The 24,601-nt window shown below is 43.9% G+C and overlaps 1 protein-coding gene across 1 annotated transcript in view; it reads left to right on the plus strand.

Moving 5' to 3' along the window:
• The first annotated feature begins 5,172 nt into the window (after positions 1 to 5,172).
• The window catches only part of LOC111266003 (uncharacterized), a 141,658-nt gene continuing 122,229 nt past the window's right edge, over positions 5,173 to 24,601 (plus strand). The window contains exon 1 of the mRNA XM_022843109.2: positions 5,173 to 6,204. The gene's annotated coding sequence lies outside the window, so the exon portion shown is untranslated. The remainder of the gene's footprint in view (positions 6,205 to 24,601) is intronic.

The following is a 24,601-nucleotide window of genomic DNA, read 5'->3' on the forward strand; positions in this document are numbered from 1 at the left end:
GAAATTATACCCCTCAACCGAAAGCAATTTCGTAGATATTACTCTATTCTTAAACGTTTAAGGGAAACATAAGTAGGTACAGCAGATATTTCGTCGTCAATTTAGCGTCTAAGTGTTTTTCAGTTTTGTATTTGTTAATATTTTGTTTGTAACATACAATTCGTTTAGGTTTGTAAGTGTTCAAAATCAAAGTCGATTTGATACGATGTTTTCCTCTAGTATAATCATTGCTCTGATGCGCTGAAGACTCATGATCCGAAATCAACGGTATTTATTTATTTAAAGAATAAGCAATTTTCTAGCGCTCGGAGTCGATAAAATTTTGTCGCTCAATCCATGTACTTCAATAAGAAGGGTAAGCATTTTTTTTGGCTATATATGTACTTTAATTCTAGTACAAGTAATGCTGTATATCTTTGTTAGAAATGAACCTTTTAGCATCTGCCGGGTTTATTCCAAATAAATTTGATCTACCCGTCCTGAAGGTTTTCCGCTTGCCATATATGCGGCAAGGCACACCATTGTACGGCAGATGACCGAGTCTCCGATAGCGGCAAAAATTTAATTAACAATTTAGTACAGTTGCGCTAAACGCAGTCGCGACTTGGAGCAGACGTAGAGCTATAAAAAATCGAATGTCTCTTACTGAAGATTAATTGAATTACGCATCTATATATATATAGGTAACCTTTTAACTTTTCTTTGTAAGCATCAAGTTGCACAAAATTTTATACAGTTAAACTTCCGCGACACGAAAAGCGCACGCCGCTTGCGTACCTCAGGCCGAGAGTGTTAACGCGCTGTCCTGACTAGGACAGCTAAAAGCGCCCCATGAACTTCATTGACTAGTAAATAGTATAAAAGCTGAGGGTTAAATAGAACAGTTTACGGTGTTTTATTGGCATACCGTTTGCGAGGACCATGACAAAGCTTGAATGCATCATGTGGCCATCTGGTATTTGTGCTCCAATCTGAAAAAGTTGCCCATTCGGAGGTGGCAAGGGGAAGCCTCATTACAACTAGTGAAGCACAACGAATAGGGGACGTTGTTCTCAAACCAGTGCTTCGATCCTGGGACAGATCTGGGGGCTAAATGTGTATCTTTTGTAGTAAGAGTTAAATGGGTTTTCCCAAAAATGCGACAAATAAATTTTAAAAAAATTGCATGTTTATCATGCAAAGTTTTAGCTGACACGAAACTTTAATGTCTAATGTACTTATTGACTCTCGAAAAGGATACCGGTGGGTCTAACCGTGTCGATCTTATGAAGGTCTCACAAAAGTGTAGCGTTACCGAGCTGGAACCGACCATTGCACGCAGATGTCAGAAAGGCTTCCGGTCTAGTTATACTAGTTTTCAACCCTATCGAATGATTTTGTTACGAGGCTAAAGTAATCGATCTTTTTTTGTTTATCATTTATTTTTGATACGTCAACGCTATGAATACATTAAGTGTCGAATTGAAATCTATGGCTATTCTATAACAATGCAAGAGATCGCGGGAAGACTACTTAATAGCTAAAAACTGGTAGGTAAATGATGTATAGGACTACTCCTGAATCCTAAGTAAATAATCCTTGCTTTCGTTAATTTGGCCCGTTAACGATACCGCTTGTTTCAGCGTTTTCATGTAACAACAGCACTTTCAGATAATTTTAAAGACATCGAGCCACGCCCAGTGAAACATGGTGTATATTTCGAGAGACTTGGATGAACTGCCTGTTTGTAATTTCTTTGTCAATTCTTTATTGCTAGTTAATAGAATTTTGCATTATCCAAACAGAGGCAAAAATAAGTACAAAAAAGAAAACTATAAAGCATAGAAGTCTCTAACACCATAATGATTAATAGCAGTTATACCACACGACATTTATCATCAAACGTTAGTTAACCTGTCTGCAAAATGAAGTTAATTTATTAACCTGTATAATTGAATAACTCTAAGTTTGCGCCATAAACATGCGTTAGGTGGTCCGGGTTCGAGACTGGACGTGTACACGCTTTGTTTCACGGTGGGAGGAGGAACTAGCTGTTCGCTGCAACACCTAACGACGGTACCGAACTACAAAAATCATAAGCTTGCGCTCTCTGAACACACTTTCCGAAGTTTACCTTATAAATGAGTACTTCATTTCAAGCCTCGCCATGTTCAACGTCCTATGCTGCCCATACTTCAGAAACAGCTAATTTTATGTAAGAAACAAAATTTCTGCTAGATAATGAATAACAAATTAAATTTATATATCTATAACAGGCAAGGAGTACATTATCTAAGCTCCCTAGCAAACCCAACTGTAAATTGATGCCTTATTTTTTAAACGCGTTCGTGGGAGCAAACGGCGTATTGATTATAGTATACGGTAGAGAAAACACAAATTTGTACGGGAGGTTCGGGAAGTCACGCACGTGTACGGGGTCAAAAACACTACGCCACCATATAAAACTAAGTTGTGTGCAATTTAGTTAATGCATTTATACTTTAAGATGTCTAAAGGAACTTGAAGATGAAAAGGCACGTGACTGTTTTTTTGAATGTTATGAATTACTTCAAAAAGCAAGCTTTCGTGCCGGGTTGTGAGGCCTATTTCAAAGATTTTGAGCATCCTATATCAGCGAGAATATAGAAGACTTAATAAATGTATAGAGAACAATTTCTTCAACATTAGTTTCTTGGGCCACAACAACTAAAGGTTTCCATGTTGACTAGAGAGCATGGGGCGTGAAATCATTCAAGTTCCCAATGCATTTGTTGCATCAGAGTAGTTCTTCAAGAGCACATTACAATGTTTGCCATCGTCTTTTAGCGTTACAGCGGTATCAAATTTTCTAACAACGAATCCGGCTCACACTCAGTTCTTCCGTACATTTTAATAGCTTTAAATCGTCAACTGCCTTCAACAAGCGTAGAAACATCTATGCCGTGTGTTTTTAATGAGCAGAGCGAGACCTGGAAGCGCCTATCACTTTCCTGTATTTACTTGATAAAAGTGATTACGATAAATAGGTGCAGGCTTGTACAGCAGGTTATAGTTATGGATCGTCTTACCCAGTAGCTAACTACCCTACCTGCTCAGCAATGATACAATGCTGGACATTATCGAATGCATCCATACAGACGCTACTTAGGCCGAATAGAGCGGACATGCTGTGCTCTATTGTTCAATGTTAACAAGCCTGCGAACGACCGAAGTCTTTGTCACCGCGTCGAAATGGGTGTCAGCGAAGGCCAACCACTATTGATAACTGGAACCTGTTTTGGTTGGAATACCTTGTAACAGGGAATCTCGGAAGTCTTATATCAGTCCAAGTGTCTCAGGGGTGATTTTCCATTTTATCAAGCCTTTTTACCTCTTGAACCTAACTAGGAATGACTGGCCACACAATCAAGATTTCGAGCAAGTTCGGTGCGAAGAGCAGATGTTACAATACTAAAATATTTAGTATAGTATGCCTTAGGCATAAATCCAAAGTTTCGTTAATGTCGGACTGAATTCATGATAATACTAATTAACAACTCCAGAAATACCCATTGCATCTACGTAAAAGCAGTATCAAACTGGGCTGGCTAAATAAGAAAACAGCTTAAGAGAAGTGCTTGAACGATTTATACATCTACATGATATCGTATTCTGCGTAAATTTTAGACTAGCCCGGCAGTCTGCCTTGTAAGTTGCCATCTCATAGACGAATAAGCGGCTATGTATCAGAAGTATAAAAAAAACAAAAAATAACGATCTGGTCACACAACTTAAGGAACAGACACTGAACATGTAAAATAGATACTTGCTGTAATATTAATATCGTCAGCAACAGGTTTTTAATCTATGAGCACTGACATATTTAACAACCGGTAACGTGATAACGTAATCAAAGACAGAAGCCACAGAAAGGGCCTAGCAGCCGACCATTACCTTTATTTCAGATGGCGATAGACTCAATGAACTTTCGTCCGCAGGCGCTTGAACTACTTTTACGCGGGCGCTTTCTGAGCAAGCCCTTTATCAATCATTTTCTCTAACTTATTTCAGTCGTTTGCTGGTTAAGGATACTGGCATTAACTCTTCGGGCCGCTGCTGACTACCCGACCAACCGCTCGTTGAATCTCTAGGGTTCCGTGCTGACTATGCGAACAGACTCATCTCGACTCGAGCACTACGCTGTCCGCATCGAGGCGGTAGGTAGAAGAACGTTAAGCGCGGTCGGCGGCGAACGTCCTCAGCAGGTGAACAGAGACGGGTGGGGGGTCGGTCCGCCAGACAGGAGACACTTGTAGTAGTCGAATGCAAGAGAAAACGTAGAGGGAGATAACATAACACAGGACAATGAGAACCAACGAGAACGGCTGACGCTGAGAGAGCAAATAGACAAGGCGTAGAAGAGGGCTCTGAAATATCGGTACTCTATAGCTTTAGCCAGCTGAGCTGGATTGGAGCATAGGTGATAAGCTGATAGGGCCATGAGTGGGCAAGAAGCACCCATTAACTCTACAGAGATAAACCACGCATGCGAAGTGCGTCAGCTACGAACGATCTATTGCTCTTGCTACGAACGGTGGCCCTCGAAGAGAAGCCTGCTGTTTCTGTTGCGGGCTGACTAGCTAACTCGTCGATGTCTGCAGGTGCTTTCCTTCGATGTCGACGTCGAGCAGCAGTGGTGGACACAAGTTGAGGATAGCGTAAGCAAATTGATCGTTGCTAGGCTAGCCAGTGACTACCTCTGTTCCTACTTCTGAAAAGCATTTGTTTAACGCCAGAGAAGTGGTAACATTGTCCGATCTAGCAGCCGCAGAAGAAATAGCAGTAGAAATGGTGTAGCTCTCGTGTGCTTCGGCAGCCCCTTGCCACTGCCTTTCGCGGACGGGCTGTTTAGTACCATTGGTGATGGGCGCACGTTTTTCGGGGTCATCTGCTCCCATGCGTCCGAGCCCATACGCTTCCTGTAGTGCCTTATGTCCTAGTTTTTTCCCATGACAAGAGTTGACCGACTCTGCTAGTTTGCTAGCCTGCCATCAACCCACTGGAGCACCAACCCCCCATCAAAGCTTTCTCAATGCGCTCCTCCATTGCGTTGCCTCGCCCCGCCCCTACGGCGGACGGCGGGCATCTCCGGACCCTCACCCTGAGAGGAAGGGCAGCAAACACCGTCGCGAGCTATAGCGGTCTCGCAGAGCCGACTGCGGCCTCGGCTCGAGGAGGTGGCGCAGAGCGGAGGAGGCTCCTGCAGCTGCCTTACCATGCGTACCTGCCAACATGTGACTGATTATCCGCCTGTTACCTTGGCTCCTTTCTTCGTAGGTTTGAGTTGTTTGAAACTGCAGGAACGGCGGCAGTTTTGCCGGCAACAATAACATCACTAAAAGCAGTTTCCCCGAGAAACAAGCGGTTCCTGCCGACAAATAATGCGCAGGCTTTCAACGGTTACTTCTGAGCCAAACAGTGTGCGACTCGGGAAGCAACTAAATGTAGCACGTATAATATTAGCTGATCGACTGTTTGAACGCTTGAAGTAATAAACTACATAGGTAGTGTTGCCTGTTCTTCAATTTTGAGATGTCCTCGATTGCTCAGTAACCAGCTGACTGTCATCTCGAATCAGTATCGCCCACACTGATATAGTAGAAGGTGATAACTGGAATGAAAGAAGACCAACAAGCGCCTCCGTGAGGCTATTATGTGATTAAACCGACTTGTGGCAACTGCCGTTGAATTATGACGGAAGAGCGTGTTCGAATAATCGCTTTTAGGACTGGCGCTTATTGCGGCGATCATCGTAGGCGGGCCTGAGTGGCGCCCATATTAAGTGGAAAAAGAAAAAGCTTACAAGTGACAGCGATGATAGCAGGATGTGTGAGTGCGTGTATATGTGGCAAGTGACGATACTTCGGTGAGTGCCATGTGGACGATTGATGACGGTAACCAGGAACCATTAGCGCTCAACCAGGACAAAACTATACCGGACCAGCGCACAATTGTTGACGTTGATGTTACTATTAAATTTCCGCAATTGTTCGCGGCAGCTGGTCGCCGTCGCAGGCTTAAGTAGTAGCTTGTACAGTGTACGTGGTGATATTAACAAGACGGAACAAACGTGTTTGCTGACGTTCTATAAGAAGAACTGGAAGACATTGCTCACACTACGACAATCCCTCGCTGGTCTTGTAAGAAATACGCCGGCGAGAAAATAACACCACACACCGAACACAGGTGAGCCTGGTGCTAGGTAAAGGTAGCCCTTTGTCAAGGAACAATAGATCGCATGTAAGAAACGTGACTATTTATTCGATGTGTGTTGTCGTAGGCGCGTTCGGTATTTGATAAAGTGGGGGCTGGAAGTAAGAGGCTAAGTGATACTTTAAATGCTAAAATTTTCCAGTATTTCCCGTTCTATCAGACGTTACTCTTTGAAGGTCGAGGCCGAAGTGGTGTTGAAGACCTAGTCGTGGCAACAGTGAAATCCAAAAAGTGCAAACAATGGCTGCATAGATATTCGATCGATGTATCCACAACATAAAATAGTCAATTAGCTTCAAAAAATATTTAGTATGATATTTCCATTTCGCGAGGATTAAACGATTGTCGTTTGAGTACCCCACTCGACTTCATTTTTCTCCGCATGCTTCGCCTTTCTAGCTTTTTTCGAAAGCTTTCGCGAAATCTCGTTCTAAAGTATCCTTGAATAAAAGCTATCATGTTCTGATTGTCTATCGGCAATGATGTGGCGTCTAGTATTTTCTGCGATTGCTACGGCTTACTTCTCTTCTGCTGCGTTTGCCAACAGCGAACTAGCCAATTCAAGGTAATACTCATAGTGCGACCACGGTACTTTCCGTCTCCACCTACCATCAACTATTGCCATTACTATTACGAAAGGTAGAGAAAGCTATTTCTGTTATTGCTGCTGTTAGCGCCCAATCCGCCTACATCTAGGCGTTCGCCGATAGAGAATGACCGCTGAACGGGCAATGTTTGCTATGCGGATGATCCTCGTCCTACTCCTTGAGAAGCGAAGACGGAAATCACATTTGTCGTTTCCGGACGGCGAGAAGACTATCGTTGCATGACACAATAGGGGACGAACACCCAACGAGACAAACGACGACGTCAGGGCTCGTGACGACAGCAATAATTACGCAGATCAGCTCACATAAAGAGCCAATGCAATGAAGAAGCGCTCGCAAAGCGGGCAAAGAAGAATGGATCAGCTGTTGCCACAAAACAGGTGGCAGCTAACTACGCAGGCAAAGGTTTCGGCTTTTAGTAGCTTCATATTATTGTGTGGGATCGGCGATAATGACACTTTGACGCGTCACGCACTTTACAACACGCATCTTTCTGCTCATATATAGCGTGCATCATTATAATGATCAATCAAATATAATGAGATGCATTACAGGAAACAAAAAACAGCTGTAGATTAAATGAAGGCTTTCAAACATTTAGTGTGTGTAAATTATTGAAGACTGCTGGTTTTTGGCAAGGGCTAAGAGAAAAGTGTTTAGATTCTTCGTTGGGAAATAAGTAGTCGTTCATGTTCATGAACCGCGAACTCATAGAAACAACCATTTGCTTGCGTTGCTTTTTACTCGACGAAACGGAAGCTGAGCCACATATTCTTGTACAGAAGAACGGTGCAAAAAAATAAGCGTTGTTCCGGATCGCCCAAAATATTTTAAAGGGGATATACAAGCAGACTGAAGGACATAGCGGAACCTGAATATCAATGATCGCTTTCGTTATTGCGTTGATTCTAAGCTTATTCTCTCTTTTAATATTGTTTTCAAGGAATGGGTTAAATTATCTAGCTTACGATGTTTGTTCAATATACACGGGCAGGTTCGTTCTTTATATGGCTGACCACTAAGAATATACATATTTGACAGACAATTGTCACATATATGGTCCTTAAAATCTATTCGTTGTATCTTTCGGTTTGGACCTAATGGAAACGTGCATGCATAGTACATACGCATATAAACAGAAAATCGCTAAATTGTATCACTTGCTGAAGAGTACATGTCCATTTAATATTAGCACGGCTTGAACGGTACGATTGAAAAAAGACGAGGCAAAATAAAACTCAAAGGGGCGAATGGGCTAGATGACCAGATGGCGACTGGTCGCAAACAGGTATTCCCATGGGCCCATTAGTAATTGGTGTCATGCACATATCCTACCGCTATGAGTTCTACGAGCGGTGCTACGATTATTACTGCTATCCGTACTCTCTGTACATCTCGCTTCTAGCTTTGTTGCAAATCTTCGTCGCACTATATCTCCGTCAAACAACGAAGAATGTTTTAGCCTTGGTAGGAGCCACATGCGCATTCTCTCATTCAATTATCATGCCCCACGTTTCCCCCAACATTCGGTTTCCCCGTTTTAGGCAGGTCTGCGGGTTTCCCGAGGCCGCCATCTGTCTCCAGGTCCGTTGTCTTGTCTCGTTTATGAGACCCCAAACTCAACTCCCTCCTTCGCTGTCCCTATGTTCTGTTGCCACGAAGACTACTACTGCCATTACTGGCTCTAGCCCTCGTAGCGCGAGTTTTCCAAAAGCTGTTAGCAGCTCTTCGTCCATTGGCTTCTATTTTCACCCAGTCTACGCAGACCATACAGGCCTTGTCTTCTTTGTCGCGTCCCTCATTCGCGTAGCCTATCCATTGAATCCCCTGGTTCTACTCAGTCAGGAGTGACTTGGGCTTATTCGCTCCTCTGTCAGCAGTGCCTCCGTCCTACAGCGTTGGCAGACGCTATCCCTTATCCTTACCCCAAACTTTCTCTTACGCACCAACGTGGGTGCCGTCCCCTTTCTCCCAGTTCACTCAGTTCGCTCGGGAGCTATTCTTGAGAACTTCTCACTTGGCCACCTCGTACTAACGGCTCATGCCCGCCACTACCAGCACTGGGTTAGGCCCATTGCCTCCTAGTTTTCTTCGTCGTTCTTTGGCTCGTTCATTCTTCGTCCTCGTTCTCGTGTTTCTACTGCGACTCCTGCAGCTGCTACTCCTCCTTTTCCTCTCCTTATTTTCCCTTGAGAGAGAAAATCGTCGACAAACGACTTTCATCCATCGAATACTGCATGGTGACGGTGGCAGCGGCGGTGGCAGGGTTGGCCGACGAAGACGATGGTGGCTGTGGCGGTACCCGCGGCTGCAACGGAACGGAACGGCAACCGAAACGGCCTTCAGTCAAGCGAAGAAGCCGGAATCAACGAGACCTGGCATCGAGAAGGACTTGGCCTTTAGAGTGGAAGGGCGGGAAGGCCCGAGTGGAGAGGTGAAAGGTGGCCGACGTAACGCTGAGCAAGTCAACAGCAGTCCGTCGGTCGGTCAGTCAACTGGGAGAGCGCCTTTCCAACCGAAGGCTAACGATGCCTATCCAAAGCCTGACACTGCTGTAGCTGCAGCATCAATGCTATAGCGAAAAAAAAGATAACGGGGCTGGCAGATAAAAACGAAGACAAAGTCCGGTGACTGTTGCTGCTGCTGCATCTGTGTAAAAAAACTAGCTGCTGCGAGGAGGTCAGTGAAGGCAGAAAACTAAAGAGAGCAAGAAAGACCTGTCTACGCCTATTGTCTGTTAGTAGGTTCAGAGCCGAATGGCCATCAGGAAATCCAAAAGTTCAGAGATACCATTGTCGATTACTAGAAGCATAATGTTGAGTGAAAAGGCAGCTGGTAACAGCAGCAGCCAGTGGTACCATGCCAAAATTGGTACCAAAACACACGTCAAATCCGCGAACGGGAATAGGGAATACTACAAAAAAACAACAAGGCTGGTTGGTCCGTGATTGTAATGGGGAGTGTATATGAAATCTAGTAGTAGTAGACGTAGAAGAAAGACTGTCAGCAGCTAGCGAGACGATATCAGGTTAGTGGATCAACCGGCTTATGTCAGCCATGTGGGTGGCGCCGGTTTTATTCAGCATTGACACGCCACTAACAACCGCTGCCAAAGCACGACAACTAACAGGATGAGGACTAGTACAACCGGCGATTTTTACACCTATTTGCTATCACGAAATCTTCCTGATTTCCCTTAAGTAAAATTTATCTCGTTTCGTTACCCGTGCCTGCTCAGGAAGATCGGTACGATTGTCGTTTAGCCCTGCTTCCGTAACTCATATGGCTGTTATATACATATATGATATAAATTCAAGTCATATTCAGGTACCAGTCTATAAATTAAACATAAAGCAGCCATACCCCTGTAGGACATAAGGTAAGCTGCAGAGCAATGAGGGAGATGGGGAATATAGGTAAGAAATATATCGTAAACATATTGTGATATATCTACTTGTCTTGTATTTAAAGTCTGTTGGATAAATTTTGTGAAGTCACCATATATGTGTCTAGTATTATTACTAAGCTATTATTACTCTCCGTAATGTTCTCGGTCCGCTGAGCCAGCTTGGCACGCAGTGCGTCGTAGGTAGTCATGACCACTGATATGGTAGCATGATCGTAGACCAGCCTCACTCGGTACGTGCGGAACGTGGCAACAAAACGCTGTTCAGCTAAAGCTATTCGTTCTGTGATGGCCTTCACTTCTGCAGGACGACAATGTAACCAAGGAGACAGTTTGGCTGTGGCTTTCTGCTCTGCTTATATCAGTCCCTGGGTCCGTACCCTATCCCCTTTCGCTGGCTGGGTGGTCGTCGCCTTAGTTTACCGTAGCCAACACAAAATATACATCCGGATACAAGGGCGTAGCTGGCCATTTACAAACTACCCACTGTAGTTGGTCAAATGCGCTTACCTAGACAAATACCATCGCTAAAGGCAAAATACAGTGTATTGTCATTCCCAAGTGACCCCACCAAGAGAGCGGTTAACGGGCTGCTGCAGCCAAACAACAAGACAACATAAAGTAACACAGCGATGGGGAGTCTATTCACCATGCCAAACCAACATCTATGTTGCCTGTTATGTTTGTGCGTGACCTGTTGCGTAACGTAACAACAACGTTGGTACCCACAGTGGCAAGTAACTTCAGCAGCAGAAGCGGCAACAACTAGCTGGTGCCACTTGCTACTTGCTGACAGTTTAGCTGGTGCTGTAAGATTACTTTCCTTTATTCTTTTTTGGGTGTCTTTTGCTGCTGCTGTGGTCACTCATGCCCCTGCAAAGCACGTATTATTGTTGCGTGGCAGCGCTGCCTGTCGTTATTGGGTCCCATCGTCGGCTCTTAGGTCCAGTTGTCAGTTTTCTACTTCGTCTACCTTTTTAACACGTTCGGCACTGGTCTTCACTCTTTATGGGGCGCGACTTTTGGCATTCGTCGATTTCGAGGTTTGGGTTTTTACTTTGTCTCATCGACAGACAGATAGATGAATAGCAGATGTGGACGTCGACAATAATAATGTTGCTGACTTCGAGTTGTACTAGGCGGCAAAAGGCAATGGTGATTGCGTGGAAACGTTGATTCGAAGTACAGTCGCTGACACTTAAATGAGTTTTGCTATTACAATAACAACACCGCTTGTTTCCGCCACTGCTGTAGATATTGCTGCAGTTAAGCTGATAGTAACAGACGCTATTGTTATTATCCGGCAAGGTAAACCAGAGTGGGCGGCCATTCCGTGGCCCCTTTCTTCTTCTGTCTCCTTCAGTGTTCTCCAATGATCGGTCGCAGGCGGGAAAATGATCATCCTGATCATTATTGGCAAGGACAGGCAAACCGAGGTAAGAGAAGCATGGGAAGCGCTTAACATTACGCGCATTTTCAACACCCTTAGTGTCAGTCGTCGCCGCTCAAATTATAGATGTACGCACAAGTGTATACAAGCGGCATGAACAGTGCCTTTGGCCAGCCAGTGCTGCGCCGGCTACGAAGCACTTACCGAATCAACCATTAAAAGGTGTACCGATAGAGGCTCACTTGATCTAAGAGCCTTGTTCGTGTGCCCAGGGGAACTGAAGAGAGAGCAACGGAGAAAAAGGAAGATAAAAAGTGAGCTTATTGAGCGGAATATCCTTTCTCTGAGTGTCGCATTTTCCCTTCCTTCTTCTGTATGCACTGTGCCATCTGTGCGTTTAAGAATGGCCGCAGTCGCCGTCGTCGCTGACAGTTTCCTTATTCGGCAAACAGTGAACGAAGAATGTTAGCATGTAAGCGGGGACGCAAACGTTACGCCGGTTGTTCAAATACGGTTTGAATCTCTGTTCTTCGATGTCTCTGATCAGATCTTCCCCTTTTCACGTTGTTCGATCTGGGTCCTTAAGTGACGCTGTCAATGCCACTGCTGCTGTTAAAAAGACAATATTGCATTAACCGAGCCCTTTATCTAAAGAGAAAAACTCAATGTAGTGCTTCATAGCCGTTACCTGCTACAAGAAATAAACGGGAAAGAAACTGATACGGAAATAATATGCACCGTAAGCATAATATGTTACAATGATGGAAACAAATAAAATTGATAACTTTATATCACCGAAGACCCGTAATATATATAATAGACAATATGCACATATACAAGACATTATATTATACATCTTACATAGAGTCCTATCTATAAAAAATGTTGCTTGTTTAATACTTAGTAGCACAAACATTTTACTGCTTTTGGAGGATCATCTCCACATTTATCGTTGAAGCCGTCGATCGAAGTTGACCGCGGTAGGAGGCCTGGGTCACTCTCAAGTCAGCTGTTGCTTGAAACAGCAACAGCAGCTAGAGATTACTTTCGAAACACGAAAGAGAAATGGAATGTAGCCTCGTGAATAAGTGACAACCACCTGGCCTGATTCGTCCTATCTCATTTCCTGCGCACGCAGTCAATGCTATCGTACCACCAGCGAGGGGGGCATTGAAGCAGAATGGTATAAAGTTGAGGCAATGGTCGAGAACGCAAGTATGAAAAAGTCAGCCAACGTTAAGTGACGCAGCAATAGTTACGTGCTGAACGGGACGGTGGAACTACAGCTGCGACTGGCACTTGACGTTCGTCCACCTGCTGTCGGTCTGCTTAGCAGACGCTCGCCTCACTGCTTCCGATTTTAACAGCAGCAATGGTGGCAGTAGTAGTAGTAGAGGTCCCTGCAACATAGAGACACATGTCACATATGTGGCAGCTGAATAGGAGTCAGGGTATGAAAGCATGGTTCTTCTTGGAGAGAAGAGGGGTAAGGATCAGCAATGTAGCAGGTTTGGCCCAGCAAGCTCACTCGAAATCTCTAGTAGACAAACCCTTTTTTTGCTGCCCATGTCGCCGAATCTACAATGCATTAACGCTACTCTCTCTCAAGGAGTACGACGGATTCCCTTGCTTTCGCAATTGCTTGTACAAATATACCTTGTCGCTACACGGGTATAATGTACATTTATTCGTGCAGAGACAGTGAGTTGTGAGCTATACTACTATACAATCTTACAGGCCCAATTACATGCATAGCCAAGAACTTACGGGCAACGTCGTTACAGTTAGAGTCCTCAAGTGACAAAGCTGCAAAATACAGCTATAGTCTACCAGCCTAGAGTTGCTAGAAGGCTACATGCTCGTTGGTCGTTTCGTAGCAACGCTTGTCTAGTAGACGCACGCAGCCTTTACGATACGTTGAGATTTCGCGAGTTTCTTCGATGGAAACAGATGAATAGATTCCTGTCGGTGCGAGTCGTCGTACAAGGTGCGCTATTTAATCAAACTGTTCTAAGTGTCGCACCGCCATCTTGTCCGACTGGTCAGAAACCGCTGAGAGAAAATGCGATAGAGAAAAACCGCTCTGGTTTCAAGCCCTATCTGCTGCCCTCAATCTAATCCTAACGATAGCTTCTTTAGTCGGTTGGTATGCCAGAGCATGACGAGTTCCATAGCGAGAAAATATGTACGAAGTAGCACGCGTAGCCACGTCGCCGGCCGCTAGCTTTAGGCTGGCAAGCTAACGGACCATTCTTCGGCTTTCTTTTAGTCTGCTGTCAACCCTCGACGGCCCGAGGGGTTTCATAATTGCACTGTCAACTCGAGAAAGTAGCAGCACTCTACTCTTTCTGTAGTTACCAACTGCTGCTCGTTCGTGCCTCCCCCCACTTGCTACTTTGTTGTGAAGGGTTGATTTACTACAGCGGCTGCGTAGCTGTGTCTGCTATTTTGCTGCGCGAACGCACTAAAACCCCTCCTGGTTGCATCGGGATGTTGTCGGTGGTTCTGCCTGATCCTCTTCGTAAAGCTGGAAAACGGAGACAACAGATAGGTTACTTGGAGTACCCTTGAGGTCAAGTGTTTGTTTGAAGTCTTTGTACGTCTTCCGCTGCCTCTGGATAGCTCCCAGTGCCCTTAGTGGCAGCAAACGCTATCCTGGCGATAGCAATCTCACCAGACTAAGCCTATATCTAAGCAATGGTCGTCGTTAAGCGCGTCTCAAAGAGAGCCCCGCCCTTAGCCAAAATCTTTTGTCGCGTGTTGGCCATGAGACCCACCGGTGCCGCCTGTCGCGCGAAACGGAGAAAACGCGCTAGCATCTATTTCCAATGACAAGAACTCAGGCAAGGACTTCTGTTGGGCTGCATGGCCTAGCTTGACCCGAAGACGGAGTGCTATTCGAGTTCAACTGGCCACACGTAGACGGCAAGCTGCGATCCACTAAATTTTTGTAGAAACCATGCATCAAGATTCAATATGGCATTTTGAATTGACTAAGTTAGCGCAAAATTTTCAACATCTGTGTTGTTTGTAGGGTACGAATTCCGATAAATTTCGTCCGTATTCTGCCATAAGTTGACATACTTATGAAACTTAAGCTCTTTTTCTTAAGAAACTTAAGTTCTAAAACTCGCCCGATAACATGTCTGGTAACCTGATAAAATTTAAGGATCACGATACTTGCCAATTACAGTAGGAAAGATAGATACAATGACATCTTTTTTGTGATAATCATTACTGCACGATAGCAAGTTAATGTAGAAAATATTGAAGAGTGTGCGGTAGAAAAATACAGGATTCTCCAAAAAGCTTCAGCTGGCAGACAGACGGAGGTTAGCGCTCTGTTGACGGGCCCTATACGACTATTACTATTACCGCCACATAGATAAGCATTACCTCCTCCCGTGTTTAGCAGCGTTGTTTAAGCACAAGGGGCTATCCCATTTTCCAGTTAGTGTCGGCCAAAAGAGGGCGGCGTGGGGTGCATCTAAGGAAGAATCGGGGTCAGATCCGGCTTAAAGTTCGCCACCAGACTCAACGCTGTGAGGTAGACCACGTCGCTTCGGTATGTCCAAAGGGTTCATCAATCAGCGTGGGCCTTTTACGCGTCAAATCTCTCAGCGCGTTCCGCTGTCAGGCCTTCCAACTAACTGGCATTCCGGTCGAAAACGCTGCTAATTTCTATTCACTCTCAGTCTTCGTTGGATAACGAAATAGGTTAGATCATACTCGTTTAGGAACAGCTCTTGTCGTTATGAAGTTGCTCCGACAACGTTACAAGCATCACACTAACGACCCAGAAAAAACCCCAACATTAGCCAGTACAGTGCGCAGATAGCCGACTGGCCACATCACCCCTTTCACAAATCCTGCCCCAATAGTGACGAAGGCAATTGGGAACGGCATGGAACGCCACGTAAACCGCGCCACTACGTACTTTGGACGACAGACTATGACCAACAAAGAGGATGAGATAAAACAAGTGAAGAAGAAAGTAACTTTATGGAAGAGAAAGGAGTCAAGATAAATATGACGGAGTGAGGGATGTACCCATACCGAGGGTGGTGTTTGTTGAACACGGTATCTCTACTGAAAGTGGCCAGGAGCTGGTGGCCACTTTCGGGCCACCGTTATTATGAGTTATATAGTAATAATAGTTTTGTGATACTGCGGCCATCGCAATTTCACACCGTTCTCATATAAACGCAGCTGTCTACGCGAGATAGATTAAGCAATTCGGGCTTGGCGTAAGGCCTATCGCTTATATGCTACATGCATATTTTACTTAAATACAGAAGCTTTCAAGGAGACATTAACTCAACGAGCTTCATCAGCGCGTTGGATAGAGTAAAGAGAAACGGTCGTGATCGTCTTCACGTCGTAACAGAAAAAACCGTGATAGCCACGCTATTTACGCGCGTGGCTTCCGAAATCACAGGCAAGAAGGCCGAGTTCGCGCGTATGATTTCAAAAGCCATAGAATTAAACAGCATTCATTACGTGTTAGATAGGATTGGAAAACATCCATTAAAGAATAATTAGCAAGACTGTTGTTAGCTAAGGAGATTGTATTTGCCGTATTGATTGATGTGAGATATATGAACAAATCTCAGGTTTTTGGCTCGCGTTTGCTTGAAGTGTAGCAGACGTTTTTTATTCTAGGTGAACCGACACAGAGAGCGCGCGCTCTCATAGGCAAAAACGGTATCTGTACCAGTATTATGTTGAAAACATCGTGTTTTCTGTCTAATGAAAGATTATTAGTTACACGATGCGTAATAGAAGGTACATATATATATATATATATGGGTGTGTTCTTTTGTGCAAAAGTCTACTTGTATACGTGTGACCTTGCCTATCGTCGTGAGCGTTATCATTATAATGAATGCACATGCCCTACGAGTACGTACTCGTATTCAGCTTTTGAAGGGCACATACACTCTATATAAATTGAGCTTAAATCTGGGTTTTTATTTTAGCAAGTTTGATCTGATGAGCGTGACCCTCAACTGTATCCGACCTACCCAACGAGCCAGGACAGATGATGCAACGGACGCAAGAAGGAGAAAATAAGGAAAAAAGGGAAAACTCGCTGCAGTACAGCCACAGCGGTACGAATGGCAGCTGCAAAAGCAGAAAAACAAGAAGGTATCATTTATTAACGACTAGGCATTGGACTAGTGGCAAAGGGAGCGTACGGGTCGTCCACCAGCAGACACACTGCCGGAGGGGTGTGGATGAGGCCATGCAAGGGTTCACTGCCTCGATCGGATGTTATATTCGTAGACTCTCCGTTGGTGGTCTTTGGGTGAGTGCTATGCTACGATGGGGATTTGGACTCGCTCAACCCCCGCCCCACGAACTCTCGCGACCACCCAGAGCCCCGCTAATCCTGCTCGCCTCGCCATTGAAGCAGAGCGTGCTTTGGTAGCGAGCGTTGTCCGCATCACGAATGTTGCTGTTAATGTGATTATTATCTTTATATTTATGACTGAACAAAAACTCTATCCCAGGCCCTTGTTTCGCAGATCTTTTGGCTAAAGGGATACGAAAGACCTGTCCATTAGAGGAGGCAGGGAGGGGCTGTTACGACAACATGTCGGCCAATGAAAGCTGCTCGCCGGCTCTGAATTCGCTTAAGGGTCTGCAAAAAAAAGGTGATATAGGTTATGGAAGTATGCGGAAGCTGCGGCATGCCGTCTGCAGGAAATAAGCAAAGCAATATATGTGAGTTTGCAATGTCACGAATCGCTTGGCTGGACATTCCACCAGCGACCACAAAATAGAGATCAAAATGGAACGAAAACGCTGTTAAATAAATATACAATTTATTCAAGAGAATAAACGCAAAAGTTTATTAAGGAGATTTAGCAGCACATTCTCGCAATTGGTTTATAACGATATAAAATACTTACGAATATGCCATTTCGAAACTTATCGACCAACTTCGACAGTGTTAATGTATTAGCAGCCAGCGAATGGAGCCGTAGTACGGCATCGTGGCTAAGTTTTGGGATTGCTCTATGGGTAAAAACGTATTCGATGCAATGAAATCACCAATAATAAGCTTACGATTTTCAATTTCTGCCCTGGATCCTCTAAAGCGAAGATTTGTGTGGTCAAGTGAGTTTTACGCAAACTCAAGCGAATGAGGCAGCGAACGGTGTCGAGAAAGAACGACCATATTCAATATCAGTTTTTGTTGGGTGAGCAATGAAGCACGCTTATTATGCAGATCAATATCGATGTCGGCGGAAGAGGATCCGCACATGTTCGTGAAAATGATAATTATATATAATTTTTTTTTTTTTTTTGTAAATATGGGTTCTTACATGGTGTCTTTCAGAGAAAGTTCATCAGAACATTGAGGCAGACATACATATTCGTATTACCGCTACCATAATGGATTAGCAGTCGACCAACATACCAGTTGCTAGAATTAGCCAAAGGAACTATTTTCGGACAGTTTCAACAGGTTCGTGTAATATTCGCACGAAATCACACCGCATTTTGTAGAATTCGTACAGAGATTGTGGCTGCCGTATAAAAGAAATATCATATCGATAGGACATAATTGGCCGTGAAATAGCAAAGATCGACTTCTGAGCTTTTTGAATTTTCGCGCCTTTGTAAAAAATAACAGGAAATTCAGGTGATATCTGAACTGACTGAATTCCGAAGCATATTGTCTGTTAGGAAAATCTAAATCTACGCCCTATTGAACCTATAGTGGAAACATATTAGCATCTGTTCTAATGAATAACGGATTTCTAATAAGACTTACTTTATAGATAAGGCATTAGGCTTGGCGCAGGTTATCAATTTGAAAGCTGAAATTTACCACCGATCAGAAATTCCAAATTAATGATCACTGAAAATGAATCCAGCCACTCACTAGCTGCAGATAAATACTCCGAAATGAGTACACCAAAGTACTGACCGAACAATTGACTCGATACATTTACGTACTAGAAACGGGCTGGCTCCCAATTCGTTTGTGAACGCATCAACTCCACAGAGTGTAGATAGCTAAGTACTCTAACAGCTAACTACTGCTACTACTACTACTACTACTACTACTACTACTACATGCCTTATGAGAAAAATCCTTCAAAGCTAATAAAGCATGTAGAAGAAGGGTTCCCATAAGATCAATTCGAGCAAGTTTGGAATTCAAATTTCATCGTTGTTTTTCGTTTGTATTTTAATGAGTCTTAATCTAAGTTACATTTATTAACGTTACGTGAATGTAAGTGAAACGATAGTTAACATAATCGATTCGAATCAAAAGCACCTTGACGGACATTTTAGGGCCTAAGCTGGCCTTGTAGACTAGGCATTTCTAAGCTATTACAAACGCCTCATGTCCGACGCCTGATCCCGACTAACGAGATTTTATAGAGTTTTATATTTCTTATTATTCATCTATATGAAGGCGGATTCAATTGAGATGGAGATAAAATGAATTAGCATGAAGTGTTCCCTGTCGAGCCGATCCGTAGCCCGGATACTTCGTCTAGCGACAAGTTACCATCACTCTCCAAGCAATACAATAGATTCAGGACACAAAAATAACAACTTTTCGAAACAAGGGTTTAAAATTAAAACGTATGAATAGATTAATTGTATTAGCCAGAAGCAGAAACCTACCTGAAATTAGGATACAAGGTCGCCTATAAACTCTTGTTTCGGGCGCGGCAAGAAAATTTACGAATGTAGCGACGCAATGCGCTGGCCGTGCTTTGTGGCGCGTTTCGAGCCAAGATGTTAGTAACTTACTTGAACAGGTTTATTTCAATTGTTTTGGCTTATTCTGAGATTGTGAATATGTAAGCATGGCTAGTAGTGTCTGAAGTAACTTGGCCCTGCATTACCAAAGTGAACAGCTAGATACACCGTAAGCGGTTTGTATTTATTCTACCTAAAGCAAGATAAACGAAGTTGCGAAAAAAGCATTATTTCTTAATTGCCCTTATCGAAGTTCATACAACATAAGCCGTGTCTAAATTTAGCGCGCGGACGTTCTAGGTTTAAAAATAAACGATAACAAGATTTATGAGCGTACAACGCCAGTTTGCTTTGAGGTGTACCTTAGTGTTTACATTGTTTATCCTTCACGAACGATCTCTACAACTATTTACATAATAAATTTTATTGTTAATTGAAATTAAACGTCGGACTTAAGCTACTGTTGTGCGGGGCCCTGTTCCAGAAGACAATCATAGATACTAAAAACTGTGTTAAATGGGGTTCGCATCTCTTTAAGCGTGTCACCATGGTAACTTTAAACATTTTGCTATCGCTGGCTTAGTTTTCAGTGTTGGCAAGTGGTTACCACAGCATATTTCTACAGGCTGTTTCGTAAACTTGTTAGAGAGATTTCAGATACGTGAAGCGCACGCTGCTCCAGCTAGAGTTTATAGTTCTTAACGCTACACAGAGAAGGGATTCCGAGTACTTGCTCATAGACTGTAGCCGACGAAAAAGTTAGCTATAAAATTTTAGAGGTGAATTAGTTGCGTATAGGGCTAGTTCGGGTTATGCGTTTAGGGAAAACGCAACCTTATTTATAAACTATGGAAGTTACTCATAATTCTCTGTATCACAATAACGCGTTGGTTATGCTTCATTCAGCACGAGCAGCCCAGTCAGTCGACCCAAATTTGCCGCTTAATAACGAACAAAAAAATGTTAGGGTTTGAAAATCTATTTACCATTAATAACTTAACTCTGTACACAAAGATCTTTAGATAGATTTAAAATGAGTCTTTCGATGCTAATCGTTGTATGATATTTTCTTTTGCATTTGGTTTAACACATATTCTTATATAACTTGCTATAAATTATGTTGCGCGCTACCCGCTTCGCCCCGAGTTTTAGATGTAAGACCTACTCAGATGCATTCAGGTCGCAAGTCGTGCACCCACTGCAAGCACTTAATCCCGTCCTTTCTACATCGAAGACTGCCAACCATATATCAGTAACAGATGAAATTTACGTCGCTTCCGTTCTATTTCGTTGTTCCCCTAAGGCTTTTTGCGGTAGCAGCCCATTCATTAAATTAAGTGAAATTTTACTATACGAAATGCAAAATGAAAGTGATATGCGATCACTCATATATGAGCTGCTGCTCAGATTAGAACTGCGATTTGCTTGGAGAAAATAGAGGCCTTATAGCGAGTGAGTCAGTCAGCCAGGATACCGATAATTAGTGCGGCCACACCACTGAAAGTAAATGAGGAAGAGAAAGCGATACGACGGAAAAACAGGGGGAATCTTGTATGCTCACCCCCATGCGTATACATCGTTGACTGAGTGGCCGACGGTTCGCTCCAATATGTGTCAGCACACGGAGATTCTAGCCAGCACATGGAAACTGGCTCTACAGTTATGCCTCGATAGCAACGCTGTGATAATGGCGACAGCAGTAGTACATTCCACCAGAAGCTAAGTGACATCGGACTTGAGGCTGTATCGAGCTTCGTTTGAAAGAGCTTTTCGAGTTGAGGCGCCGCAGAGCTGATGGTCGTACACACTGCACACTTTTGTAACAACTTACCGGGAATTTAGGTCTAAGCAGACGAGAAGTTGATGGTACCCTATTTTGTCTGGAGTGCCTGCCTCTACGGCCACCCATATTACGTTAATCGAGGGGTGTTGTACTTCTATGCTACCGCGGCACCCGTTGCATTGCGTCGAGTACGTGCGGATCAATAGATATGGCCTGGGGGAAGTATCAAGGAGGGTAAGAGCTAACAGCGCTGGGATCTGGGCTAAGGGCATAAGGGCCGTATTGTGGAGAGTTCTGTGGGGTAGGGGGTTGTATGGTAGAAGGGAAGCGGCCCGGCAGCCACTGGCCCCTCAGCGGTCGGCCCGCATCGGCACGCAAGCCGGCAGTATGACAGGAGTCTCAGGAAGACCACTTAGCCTAAGGCCGTTTGTGTTAGTTGTTCTATGAGGTGAGAATGGATATCTGTGTGTGTGTGCGCGTGTGTATCTGTCCATGTGAGCGGGTGGGCAAATCGGGACTATCTAGCAGTAGAGACACGAAAGCAGAGATTGCCGGCAAAAATGGTTTGCCTTCCTTGTCTTGCTGCGAACACCATAAAGAGAAAACTGTCTGGTCGAAAGGCGGGCAGCATCCCAATATCCTGTGGTTCCTATTGATACATTTGGTTCGTTGTATAGAAAACGCAAGGCACAAATACAAACGGGATTGTCGAACATCGAAGCAGACTAAAAAGGCACTTTCGAAAAGCTGGAAAAAGGCACAGTATAGTATCGGACGAGATGTCGATGACTAGATGCAGAATGGGTGAGCCCCACTTGAGGTCAGAACGTTGTTTGCTTAATACCCAGACGATGCCGGTCAGTGATAGCTACCAAAGGCGCTTACCCCTATTCGAGCTTGAGGCACACATGCGGAGAAGAATTGAAGGGACGAAATAGCAATGGGGGGGTCAGATTTGACCTCTTCTCTAAGACGGTACAAGGGTAAAAGTGGATACATACTACAAACAGGCACGTACGTAGTTCAAGAAAGACAACCCAACGCAGACTGTTACTTGAAATCTCTCCTACCTTTAGCAACCGCATAGATGTCCGTTCGATGATAAATCCTTTTACATGATGCACCGTTACACCACAACGTTGTCGTGTTCAATCGGGCCTTGTTGAGTTCAGCCTATAACAGGATTTCAGTGCCTCTTTCTATACTTCTTTTCTATTGATCCATAGATTCGAATGAGCAGGTAGCTTCGCTACCTCACGTCAGTTGTCACCTCTGTAGAAAATGCGGCGACTGTTTCCTCAACGTCTACTAAGTTGAGCAGTTCTGGCCGTTGTGTCACGACAGACTCTCGTTGATGACGTCGACGAAGGCGACTAGTAAGAAGTATTTAGACGGGAGTTTTGTGGAGTTAACTTAGTTTGCTTCGTCCCGCCAATTAGCAGGCTTCCTCTACACAGAGCATTGATACAGGAGCGCCTATTTACTGTATACGATGAAGCTTCAAATGGAGAAAGAGATGGTCCAGTGTGTTTAGTTTCTTTTTCTATTTTAGCTCGATGGCATTTGAAGCTCGCCGGCAGGCGTGGAGAAATCATAGCAACGAAGAAAAGGTATCCGTGTAATAAAGACAAAATGAAATGGTGTTACCGCAAGTTACATCAGTACTGTATTATAAAAGAATTAGTATTCCATTCAGAGTCTACTATCATACGCACTGTATCAGGCGGCTGGGTTCTACTTTCAAGTTAAACTTCATTTAATAATATTGCATAGTGACGAGAAGAGAAACATAACCTGATATGTAAAGGGTGACATTTCTTTTGAGTATTTTATGCTTAGCATAATAATAAAAGGATATCCTGAACTGCAGTTTCGAGCTAGGCAGACTCGCATAAAATTTCAAACATAGTGAATACTTACCATAGTATACGTGAGTTCTCGCTAATATGACTCAGATTACCGATAAAGAGAATACTTCGGCTAACATCTGAGAGCATTCTAGAAGCAACAGATAGCTCACTCTCTGTTGAGTTTTTGCTAAGCATAGATATCCTTTCCGTTTTCTTCGAAAAATACGAATCATCTTATGAAGCGGGTGCTTTATAGCATCTGCTTCATGAAGAGAAGTCGGCTGCTAAGCATCATACTGGATAGGCACACGGGGGCACAGCGTATCGGCAGTACCTCTTGATAGCACTGCTCAAACTGAATATCGGGTTCTTGCCCCTCTTAATCGCCACCATTGAAAATGTGGCCCTTGTCTAATAATTACTAACTCACGAGGTCTGGCCGTAAAGGCAGCTGATGTCGTCTATTTCCCGTCAGTTTGGTGATTCCTTTAGCCCTCGGGTTTCATTGGCGACCGGACATTGAGGTTTAATGCCGGCGAGTTCCATGCAACCAGCGGAAAACGCGAGATTGGCCGGCGACGACAAAGTTTGATCACAGCGTGGTCGGCGTGGTATGGCTTATAGAAGCCTTATGTCATATCCATCTAGTGGAGACTAAGAGCGAATGACGGACGTTCGGAGAATCGGGGAGAACGGTTCTGGGACGTAGTCCTTCGTGAGACGAAATACTGAGGCGGGGCTACGGTCGACTAACAGGATTAACGCTAAACTGATGGCGTTATTTGACAGTTTTTAGATAATTTTGTATACTAAACTAGCAGTATATTTCGCGGTGTCTGTATTCAAAAATCATCTGATTTCGGTGAATTCTGCTTAGTAAAATCACGATTTGCTTGTGTATGTATTCTAGTTACCAATAAATAACGTTGGTTTACTTAACGTCGAGTTTATTGTCTATGTGTACATATTCATAGAGCTAGAGCCCCTAATATATATATACCTGAAGCAGCTGGGCGGGGGCGATAAGGGTCACGTAGCCAATATATCTAGATTTAGATATCTTCTACCTTTGTTTCGATACCCTCGTCTGCTGTTAAGCTGGCTCTGTGCTATTGATTTGAGGTGACATACGATAGACCAAACTGTTTAAAAAATGTATTGTTTGCGCACACACGGCTGCCAGCGCTCGCCAATGAATAGGTAGATTACTGCTTCCTACTAGAGGTGTAAAAGTTAGAACAGTTACGGCAGCTGCGTTTAAAGAAGAGGCATTACGATTACAGAACTGAGCGATTACGTTTTTTCTCGGCAGTGTTTTGCGTTCCGAGTCTTTTACGCGAGCGAATCGAAATAAGAGTGCAGTTAGAAAACTTATCGTTGAGAGCTCATAACTTCGAAATATATAATACATATAGCTACGAATAATGTCTATAGAAAAGGAGACACACATGTCGGTGTTTTATTTCGTTAGACCTTCACCTGTCGAGCGACAGTTTCATACGTCAGGGCATCAAACCATGATGATATCTGTTTGCAATAGTCGAAGGGGTCAACAAGGAAGTGGATTAAGACATATTGGCTGATAGCCAACATGCTGCATTATGT

This window comes from Varroa jacobsoni, unplaced genomic scaffold, assembly GCF_002532875.2.
Source record: "Varroa jacobsoni isolate VJ856 unplaced genomic scaffold, vjacob_1.0 scaffold_1040, whole genome shotgun sequence".
Taxonomy (NCBI): Eukaryota; Metazoa; Arthropoda; class Arachnida; order Mesostigmata; family Varroidae; genus Varroa; species Varroa jacobsoni.